General features: G+C 43.8%; 1 long non-coding RNA gene across 1 annotated transcript; it reads left to right on the top strand.

The window, feature by feature from the left end:
* Positions 1-243: 243 nt before the first annotated feature.
* On the top strand, positions 244-7,433 carry LOC120402148. Its single transcript, XR_005597018.1, has 3 exons — positions 244-298; positions 1,139-1,332; positions 7,406-7,433. It is a non-coding gene; the product is annotated as an uncharacterized LOC120402148 (long non-coding RNA).
* Positions 7,434-10,771: the final 3,338 nt, after the last annotated feature.

Genomic DNA, 10,771 nt, shown 5'->3' with positions numbered 1-10,771 from the left:
ATTACATTTGATTCAGATGAGGGGCCAGATCCTCATAAATCAGTATAGTTTCTGAAGCTCTGCTATAGTTGACTGTGGTTGCACAAGCACACGTCTTATGTACTTAATTAACAAATGAATGATTGAGATCATTGCATTCTAAACACATATTTCCAGAGTCTCCTTAAAGTTATTTGTACAGGTAACGACTCTTTCCCTTGGTCAGGTGCTGATGAGGTTGCCATCTACCTACATTCACTGACCCAGGACAACGAGCCAGAGTATGAGCCAGATGGACTCCCAGAGGTGGTCAGAAAAGGTAATTGTTACTTCTTTAGAGGAGAATAGTCCACATTGTGGGGAGTGTAGGCGCGCACGCTATCTAAATAATCGTGTTGTCATAGGTGTGACTTGGAAGCATTGTAAAACTTGGACATCATTGGCCAAATCCAGCCCTCATATAGGTTGCAAGAGAGGGATTCTAGGCCCAGCCATTCCCATTATAAAACTCCTTTTCTTCTGGTTGATAGGAAGGGGGAAATTTTGCTTAAACATTTTTAACTAAATGTTTTTCATTGAAATGTGCTGCATTGTCAAAACCGAAATGTATTACGGAGATGTATTGATTCGACAAAGTTTTGCTGAGCAGGGAGGGAGACCCCCAAATTGAAAGCCTGATGTTTTTTGATTCAATTTCATTTTATGAAAGCATTTGAAAGGCTTATGTTTTCATTCCAATCTAGAATAAAAACAAATTGTGAAACCTCGAAAGGGGTCGCAAAACAGAATTGTCTCCCTCTGGCCGGCTCTATGTAGAACAATAGGAGAGACATCGTTTTCAGATGGAAATGATTTTCCAGTTAATGGTGTCCCTTTAAAGGAAAAAGAGAACATTTGCTTGGAGAAAACTCTTTTTGCCATTTTAGTAGAGTTGCTGTTACACAGATCCACACCCTTGCCTGAGTTCACCTATAAAATTCTAGGAACGCAAGATAGTCCTAATAATTCCCCCATTCTGTTATTCAGTGAGTAAATGCCATTTTACTTTCTTAAATTATTACCCGTTGTCATCTCCATCTTGAATTGAGCAAGATCAGATTGATTGGAACAATAAAGTAATTTAATCAACTGTGGTTAATGGCTGTTGTTTATTTTTCAGGCTTTGCTGATATTCCTACTGGGAAAACCAACCCCTGTGTTTTGCGCAGAACAGCGCTAAACCTAAAGACCAGTGCCCGTCTTGCTGCTCAAAGCCAAAATTTGTCACCATATGGCCAACGTTTACAAAAAGGCAGGTCAGCTAATTTTGCCAAGATCTCTAAACCGACAGCTGGTGGCAGCAAATCACCAAAGGTAACTGATCGTCAAAATGTATCTGAATGTGCAGGGCCTGGGAAATCCACATAATGTATTTATCTCTCCAAGTGAGTTTGAAGATATGCCATGTTATTCATACCTCCTTTATATCTGCCATGAGTATAGTGAAGACAAGGTCATCAATGTAAATAAAATGAATAAAGCTTGGCACATAACAAAGATCTGGGCATAATGGTAAACTTAAAATTGTTGGTATGATCAAATCTGTGATCTCATGCCAAGTGCTCATTAACTTGGTAAATGGAAATGAGGTCAATCTTCCCACTTTAATGCTCATCCCAAATATTTGATTATTTCTTGAAAGGCCTGGATGCCTAGAGCAGGGGGTGTGTGCGCGTGCATATATGGATTACACGCAAAAGCACTCAAAAATTCGTATATGCTGGAATTAAGGCTCCTTGTCCCAATCTCCCTGCTCAGCCAGCCCCAGTTCTCTTAGACTCATAGACTTTAAGGTCAGAAGGGGCCATTCTGATCATCTAGCCTGACCTGCAAACGCAGGCCACAGAATCTCACCCACCCACTCCTGTAACAAACCCTAACCTGTGTCTGAGTTACTGAAGTCCTCATATCGTGGTTTAAAGACCTCCAGGTGAGAGAATCCTCCAGCAAGTGACCCGTGCCCCATGCTGCAGAGGAAGGTGAAAACCTCCAGGGCCTCTGCCAATCTGCCCTGGAGGAAAAATCCTTCCCGACCCCAAATATGGCAATTAGTTAAACCCTGAGCATGTGGGCCAGACTCACCAGCCAGACACCCAGGAAAGAATTCTCTGTAGTAACTCAGATCCCACCCCATCTAACATCACATCACAGAGCACTGGGCATATTTACCTGCTAATAATCAAAGATCAATTGCCAAATTAATTGCCAAAATTAGGCTATCCCATCATACCGTTCCCTCCATAAACTTATCAAGCTTAGTCTTGAAGCCAGATATGTCTTTTGCCCCCGCTACTCCACTTGGAAGGCTGTTCCAGAATTTCACTCCTCTAATGGTTAGAAACCTTCGTCTAATTTCAACTCTAAACGTCCTAGTGTCCAGTTTATATCCATTTGTTCTTGTGTCCACATTGGTACGAAGCTTAAATAATTCCTCTCCCTCCCTGATATTTATCCTTCTGATATATTTATAAAGAGCAATCAGATCTCCCCTCAGCCTTCTTTTGATTAGGCTAAACAAGCCAAGCTCTTTGAGTCTCCTTACATAAGACAGGTTTTCCATTTCTTGGATCATCCTAGTAGCCTTTCTCTGTCCCTGTTCTAGTTTGAATTCATCCTTCTTAAACATGGGAGACCAGAACTGCACAAAATATTCCAGATGAGGTCTCACCAGTGCCTTGTATAACGGTACTAACCCTCCTTATCTTTACTGGAAATATCTCACCTGATGCATCCTAAAACCGCATTAGCTTTTTTCATGGCCATATCACATTGGCAGCTCATAGTCATCTTGTGATCAACCAATACTTCAAGGTCCTTCTCCTCCTCTGTTACTTCCAAATGATGCGTCCCCAATTTATTCCAAAATTCTTGTTCTTAATCCCTAAATGCATGACCTTGCACTTTTCACTGTTAAATTTCATCCTATTACTATTACTCCAGTTTACAGGGTCATCCAGATCTTCCTGTGTGATATCCTGGTCCTTCTCTGTGTTAGCAATACCTCCCAGCTTTATTAGCACATTCCCACTTTTTGTTCCAAAGTCAGTAATAAAAAGATTAAATAAGATTGGTCCCAAAACCGATCCCTGAGGAACTCCACTAGTAACCTCCTTCCAGCCTGACAGTTCACCTTTCAGTATGACCTGTTGTAGTCTCCCCTTTAACCAGTTCTTTATCCACCTTTCAATTTTCATCTTGATCCCCATCTTTTCCAATTTAACGAATAACTTCCCCGGTGGAACCGTATCAAGTGCCTTACTGAAATCGAGGTACATTAGATCCACTGTGTTTCCTTTGTCTAAAAAATCTGTTACCATCTCAAAGAAGGAGATCAGGTTGGTTTGGCACGATCTACCTTTGTAAAACCATGTTGTATTTTGTCCCAATTACCACTGACCTCAATGTCCTTAACTACCTTCTCCTTCAAAAATTTTTCCAAGACCTTGCATACTACGGATGTCAAACTAACAGGCCTATAGTTACTTGGATCACATTTTTTCCTTTTCTTAAAAATAGGAACTATGTTAGCAATTCTCCAGTTGTCCAGTAGAACCCCCGAGTTTACTGATTCATTAAAAATTCTTGCTAATGGGCTTGCAATTTCATGTGATAGTTCCTTTAATATTCTTGAGTGAAGATTATCTGGGCCCTCCAATTTAGTCCCATTAAGGTGTTTGAGTTTGGCTTCTACCTCGGATGTGGTAATATCTACCTCCATATCCTCATTCCCATTTGTCATCCTACCATTATCCCTAAGCTCCTCATTAAAGACTGAGGCAAAGTTTTTGTTTAGATATTGAGCCATGCCTAGATTATCCTTAACCTCCACTCCATCCTCAGTGTTTAGCGGTCCCACTTCTTCTGTCTTTGTTTTCTTCTTATTTATACGGCTATTGAACCTTTTACTATTGGTTTTAATTCCCTTTGCAAGGGCCAACTCTACATGGCTTTTGGCCTTTGCCTTTCTAACGTTATTCCTACATGTTCTGACCTCAATAAGGTAGCTTTCCTTGCTGATCACTCCCGTCTTCCACTCCTTGTAGGCTTTCTGCTTTTTCTTAATCATCTCTCTGAGATGCTTGCTCATCCAGCTTGGTCATCAACTCCTGCCTATGAATTTTTTTCCCCTTTCTTGGAATGCAGGCTTCTGATAGTTTCTGCAACTTTGACTTGAAGGAATTCCAGGCCTCCTCCACCTTTAGATCCACAAGTTCTTCAGTCCAATCCACTTCGCTAACGAATTTCCTTCATGCTTTAAAGTTAGCCCTTTTGAAATAAAAAACCCTAGTCCCAGATCTATTTTTGTTTATCCTTCCATCTAGCTTGAACTGAGTTAGCTCATGATCACTCGAACCAAGGTTTTTTTTGCCATTTGGCTTCACTGACATTCTTTACCCGGTTAGGCACAGACATTCTATCCCCAGTATCACTTATTAGACTGGTATCTACACTACTCTTCCTCCTTATTTCCATTCTCCGACCCATGGCTGTATCCTTTCTTACTTTGTTTTCTTCCCTCTCAATGCTAAGAAGGGAGATTACCCTTTTATGGGAATTTAGGAGATTACCTGGACATCTCCCAACCATCTTCCCCAAATTCCTAGTTTAAAGCTCTCTTAATCAGTTGTGCCAGCCTCCATCCTAGAAGTCTATTTCCCTCCTTACTCAGGTGAAGTCCATCCCAAGAGAACAGTCCTCTGTCCATGAATGCTTCTCAGTGGCCATACATCCCAAAGCCCTCCTTATAGCACCACTGCCTGAGCCATCTGTTGATCGCCATAATCTTTTCACATCTTTGTTGCCCTTCTCTAGGAATAGGCAGAATCCCACTGAAGATCACCTGAGCCTCAATTTCATTAAGCGTCTTCTTCATTTTCTAACTCTGCAAACCTGTTCCTGAGCTCTATTTCTCCTTCACTGGCCCGTCTTTTTCTCTGCCTGGTTCTCTTAGTCACGTGCTTCCACCGTCCACTTTCCTCACCCAGCAGTCTCCCCTCAGAATTCTTTGGTCCTGCTTCCATCTGCAAGACTGAGCTTTTCCCTTCAGCCTCCTCATGTCTTTGCTCCATCATCCGCTCGAATCCCCTTCTAAACTCGACAGAGTTTCCACCTGCATCTCCAGTCCTCGGATCTTTTCTTCCATCAGCTCTATCAGGCGGCACGTCAGGCAGACGAAACTCTTTTCAGGTACCCCCTCCAGGATCATGTACATGCAGCAGCTTCCATATCCAGTCAGCCTCATTCTGTCTTTCACTGCTGCCTCTGTATCGGTCATAGCCTTCCCACCTAAAACCTGTAAGTCCAGGAAACACAAACCGAAGCAAACCACCACCACCTACAGCAAAACAACCCCCCAACAGGCACCAGAACACTGGCAGAATACCACCCACTCCCTTCACTAGCCTGTCAGTTCCTCTCCTTAAGTCTCTTAGTCTCCCCTGCAAATTCCCCCTACAAACTCCCTTCTCCTCCTCCTCCTCCTCTTAGCTCTGTGTCTTCTCTCAGTGTCTCCTCTACATTCCTTTCCCCCTTCCCCGGCCTTCTCTCATAGTCTTCCAGTCCTAGCATTGCCTACCAGCTCCCTGTCCTTGGCCCCCTCCCCGCACTCCCATTCCAGTCCCAATCTTGGCATACTCCTTGTCCCAGTCTGCCCCTTCCGCCCCTGCTCCTCCATTTGTCTTTTGTCCCCTCTGCATTTGAGTCCAGTATCTTCCTCCATCAGCATGCTTGTGCAGCAGCTTGGAGGGGTCATTGGGAGTCTATTGAGAGAAAAGTTCCTGCTCTCAGTTCTGGTGCCTGGACCAAAGCAGCTGGGAAGAACCGTTGCAGGGAAACTCTGGCTTTGATCCTTAGAGGCCTGGGCTGGAGCATATCAATTGCTCTGCGGGGTGGCACAGTGTGCCGTGTTTTCACATCCAGGAGCTGTGTGGAAATGGCGCATGTGCAGTCAGTCTGTGGGGAATAGCTCATGCACAATTTGGTTAGCACTAAGAGCTGTGCGAGATTCAAGTATACTCAGCGAGGACGAAATCTTCAGAGATTTTAGCTGCTACAAGTCTAAGAATTCTCTCTGAGTATCTGTGAACTGTGATTTTTTTCAAAGGCTTATAATTTGGCCAAATGTGGGCAGGTTTTCATGGGGATGGCAAAAAGCACATTCTCTGCACAAAGGCCACCCCCTGCCAAATTACAAGTCCCTGCTCCAACACATGGAGTTTTTTAAAGAAAAGTTGCCAGAATATTTTAATATGAGAAAAATGTAGATTTCCCTAGCCTTGGTCTTGGGAATAGCTTAACCATTTTGGCTGAAATTCTCCCTCTGTCCCCCACCCCTGAAAATTTCAGCCCAAGCAATTAAAGTTTGTAAAGTTAGAAGCAGCAGAAAACAGGGTCTTCTTGTAATGGGAGGAGTCAGGTACCCTTAATAATAAATGGTCCTATTAGCGTTGCCAGTAATATATGTTGGTAACAATTCTGTTTTTGCTGGCACTAGAAGGATAAGCCCTGATGCTCACCTCTCACACAGGACCCACATCAGTGTAAATGGGATGAGAATTGGGGCCAATTACCTAGACTACCAGAAGCTTTGGCATTCAGGATTTCAATGGTCATGAAGCACACATATATAATTACTGAAGTTTTAGCTAACTGATGCTAAAATCATGTCAGAATTTGGTGGGGAGTGCAGGGAGTGCAGAGACAAGGACGATTGTAATAGCAGTGGGGACTGGAATTTGAGAGAACCCCAAAGGTGTACACATTGTGAAATTTTTCAACAGTTTTACAAAGCTAGTGTTGACCATCACAACAAACATATTGTGAAGGTTATGTTAAATATTTAGAATGACATGACATTCTCCTGAATATTTCATAATACGTCTGGACAGGATATCCTCTGCAGGCCAATGTAAATGCTTCAGGACTAAACAACTTTTTCAAGTGCTATCATATTTACAGAATAAACTATAGGACATTTACAAATTCATTATGAAATATCAGTAATTAAACTTAAATTACATATCTCAAAATACAGTTCTGCAGATTAGTGATTGAGCAAGAAGAGACTAGACAAGGAACTCCTGTGTACTACTCCTTAGCTTTGCCTATACCTTGTTAAATTATGTGATTTGTGATTTGTAAAGCATGGATGATAATGCCCATTCTATCTTGAACATGGTGAGGAGTAGGTAGTTGCTGTAAAGCATTCTGCATAGCACTGTTGTATTTTCAGAGTGATAACTATAAACATTGAAGATTCTTGCTTTTAGCGTGTGTCTGCTAATTCATATTATTCAGTCGCTTGGAATGGGTCTTTCACTTCCTGCTGGTAATTAACAAGGTTCTCCAATACCACTAAAGCATGAGAATTTTTTTCTTTGTATTGCAGGTAGATGATACTCAGCAGTGCAAAGCAGAAACAGCTATTGAACCCATGGAATCTAGTTCAAGATCTCCTCTTTGCATGAAGAAGCAAAACACACAAGCTGTTGCTGAGAACTTGAGGGAGAATCTCAACACACACCAAGGCAGATGTTCCTTGAGCACACAAAAACTACCTGATCAAAATGAACAAGACAAAAACTGTATGGTACAGTAAACCTGAGTAGTATAAGTAGTATACCATGAAACAAACCCTAACCACACCCCTTGACCGCTTAAACTCTGCCCCTTGACCCCTTAAACCCTACTCACCTGTCACCAGAAGTCCCGCTCCGGGGGGTATTAATCCCAGGGTCAAGATGCCACATGACCGGAAGCAAGGTGTGTCACGTGACCATCCTCTACCACTCAGGAAGGGTTTCAGCCGCTGGGGACCACCCCGAGAGGAGATTTGACCAATCAAGGCAAGGTCTGGGGTGGAGTGACCCATCTGGATGTGGGTCATGTGATCCCTCTAAGAACTCCTCCTACTTCCCTCTACCAATCAGGATGGGGTTCATCCTGATAGGACCTCCCTCAGAGGAGATTTGACCAATCAGAGTGAGTTCTGGGGTGGGGTGACCTGTTCGGAAGTGGGTCGTGTGACCCCCTCTAAGAACTCCTCCCAACGCCCTCTGCCAATCAGAGAGCAACACCATTACCCCATAAGTCCCAGCTCCGGGCAGAGGAGGCCATCTCTGACCAAGGACACGTGTTTTAGAAATTGTGGAAAGACTACTGAGAGGAAACGTGGACTCCTTTACCACCCCCATGAGAACTTCAGACTTTGTTTTAACCCCGAGCACCTTTAGACTTGTGTGGAGAAAGCGCTACCTCAATGACAGTTCCAAGGAGGACCCTTTGACTCAACCGTTGGGTTCTTACACTGTTTGTTTTCTGAAAATCTCTCAACAGCTTAACGATGCTGTGACAGTACCTCCTATACGGCTTTTGACAGTACCTACCATAAGGCTTTATGGAAATAATGCTTAGAATGTGTTTTATGGAACTATGCTTAGAATGTGTTTTATGCTACATATGCCATGTAACACATCTCCGTAAAGGTTATGATCTAATGAATGTATTAATCCTATTGGTATGCATGTATCATTTTTGTATTCAAAGTTATGAATGTTGGCTGTGTACCGGCTTGATTTCTAAATAACCTTAGTAGAGCATTTGGTCAGTTCCTGGGGAAATTAAGTACCTAATCAAGAAATACTGAAAGGACAATGGATCTTGGAATGCTCCAATCCACATAAGAAGTCTACTTGAGGAAGTTCAAGGTAGCATGTAAACAATGGATGCTCCCTGTAAAAACTGTGAGTCATGCATGGACATGTGGCTTGCCCAAGTGACTCCAAAACTCCATCTTGGAGCTGGACTCGGCACAGGAGTGAGGAGTGGATCTCCACCCCCAAGAGAAAGTCTATTTAAACCCCTGGGAGAGCCCTCCATTTTGTCTTCAGCTGGCTAAAGAGAGAGCCTCCACCCCCACCCCAGGATACCCGAAAGAAATGGGAACAAAGGACAGTGAGTGCAGGGGGTGTGAGTGATTGCTGGACCCAGGCTAAAAGGAGATTAGTCTGTCAAAGGAGCATTGTGGAACTGGTGGGGATCTTATCTGTATTCAGTTTGATTAGATATAGATTTGCGCATTTTAAGCTGTATACAGGGTAAAATGGATTTATTTGGATTTAGACCCCATTGGGAGCTGGGCATCTGAGTGTTAAAGACAGGAACACTTCTGTTAGCTGCTTTCAGGTAAACCTGCAGCTTGGGGCAAGTAATTCAGACCCTGGGTCTGTGTTGGAGCAGACGGGAGTGTCTGGCTCAGCAAGACAGGGTGCTGGGGTCCTGAGCTGGCAGGGAAAGCAGGGGTAGCAGTAGAATGGGCACATCAGGTGGCAGCTCCCAGGGGGTTTCTGTGATCCCACCTGTCACAGATGCCTTTCTAGAGGCCTTTGAGAACTTACATGTCGGTAGCCCTGTGGGAGTAAGTCTATCATGCATCAGCTGTTTTTGCTCACGTCTGAGACACAGATCTCAAGAGGGAAATCTGGAAAAGGACAAAATGGACTTCCTTATGGTAGGGGTCACCCCACCAAAGCTCCCAACTTCCGGGGGGGTGTAATATAGTTATTTAACAGAGCCGTCTGTGGAGACATAGAATCATAGAACTTAAGATCAGAAGGGACCATTATGATCATCTAGTCTGACCTCCTGCAAAATGCAGGCCACAAAAGCTGACCCACCCACTCTTGAAATAATTCTCTCCCTTGACTCAGCTGTTGCAGTCCCCAAATCCTGGTTTAAAGACTTCAAGTAGCAGGTAATCCTCCAGCAAGCGATCCCTGCCCCATGCTGCGGAGGAAGGTGAAAAACCTCCAGTGCCACTGCCAATCTACCCTGGAGGAAAATTCCTTCCCAACCCCAAATATGGTGATCAGCTGAACCCCGAGCATGCGGGCAAGACTCTCCAGCCAGACACTCGGGAAAAAGACTTTCAATATCCCAACATTGACCCTCGGTACTAATTACCAGTGGCGGCACGTTATTGACCTATTGACTAAATAGTGTTATCCTATCAAACCATTCCCTCCATAAACTTATCAAGCTTAAACTTAAAGCCAGAGAGGTCCTTCGCCCCACTGTTTCCTCGGTAGGCTGTTCCAGAATTTCACTCCCCTGATGGTTAGAAACCTTCGTCTAATTTCAAGCCTAAACTTCCTGACTGCCAATTTATATCCATGTCATGTACCATGTTTTACTCACACAAGTATGGAGCGGGGGACACATTCGTATTGACACATTTAAATATGTTTTATTAATCGCCTGCTTTAACACAACCTTGTGGCGCCGCCTGTAAAAATGGATGCCATGACCCCTACCATAAGGAAGTCTGAGCTGGTTCCTGTTGTCAGTAGCTACTGGTGTGATGCTCCCTGCAATGGACACAGCTCAGTCAGTGGTGGGGATTTCCACTGCTCCCTAGGCTGGACAAAGATGTGCTTTCCGGTACGTATTCTTATACACAGGTGCAGAACAGATTACTCATCACTCCTGATGCATTGAGGTGCAGCCCCTTTGCGCATTACTGCCTTTCTCCTGGCACAGGTCGTTTCGAACAAATCCTTCCATTATACAGTCTGTCCATCATATTATCCTTTCCTATTGTCTATTCATCATATTGTGCTTTTATACTGTCCTTAGGCTGGGTCTGCCTGTTCCTTGTTATCTGTGTGGGATGTGTTCGTACCCAGCTGTTCTGGTGCTGTTTTGGCATACGTTCCTAAGAACATAAGAACGGCCGTACCGGGTCAGACCAAAGGTC

This window comes from Mauremys reevesii, linkage group 3 (genome assembly GCF_016161935.1).
Source record: "Mauremys reevesii isolate NIE-2019 linkage group 3, ASM1616193v1, whole genome shotgun sequence".
Lineage (NCBI taxonomy): Eukaryota > Metazoa > Chordata > Testudines > Geoemydidae > Mauremys > Mauremys reevesii.
Note: the sequence above shows the minus strand (reverse complement) of the source record. Positions and strands in the feature narration are given on the sequence as shown.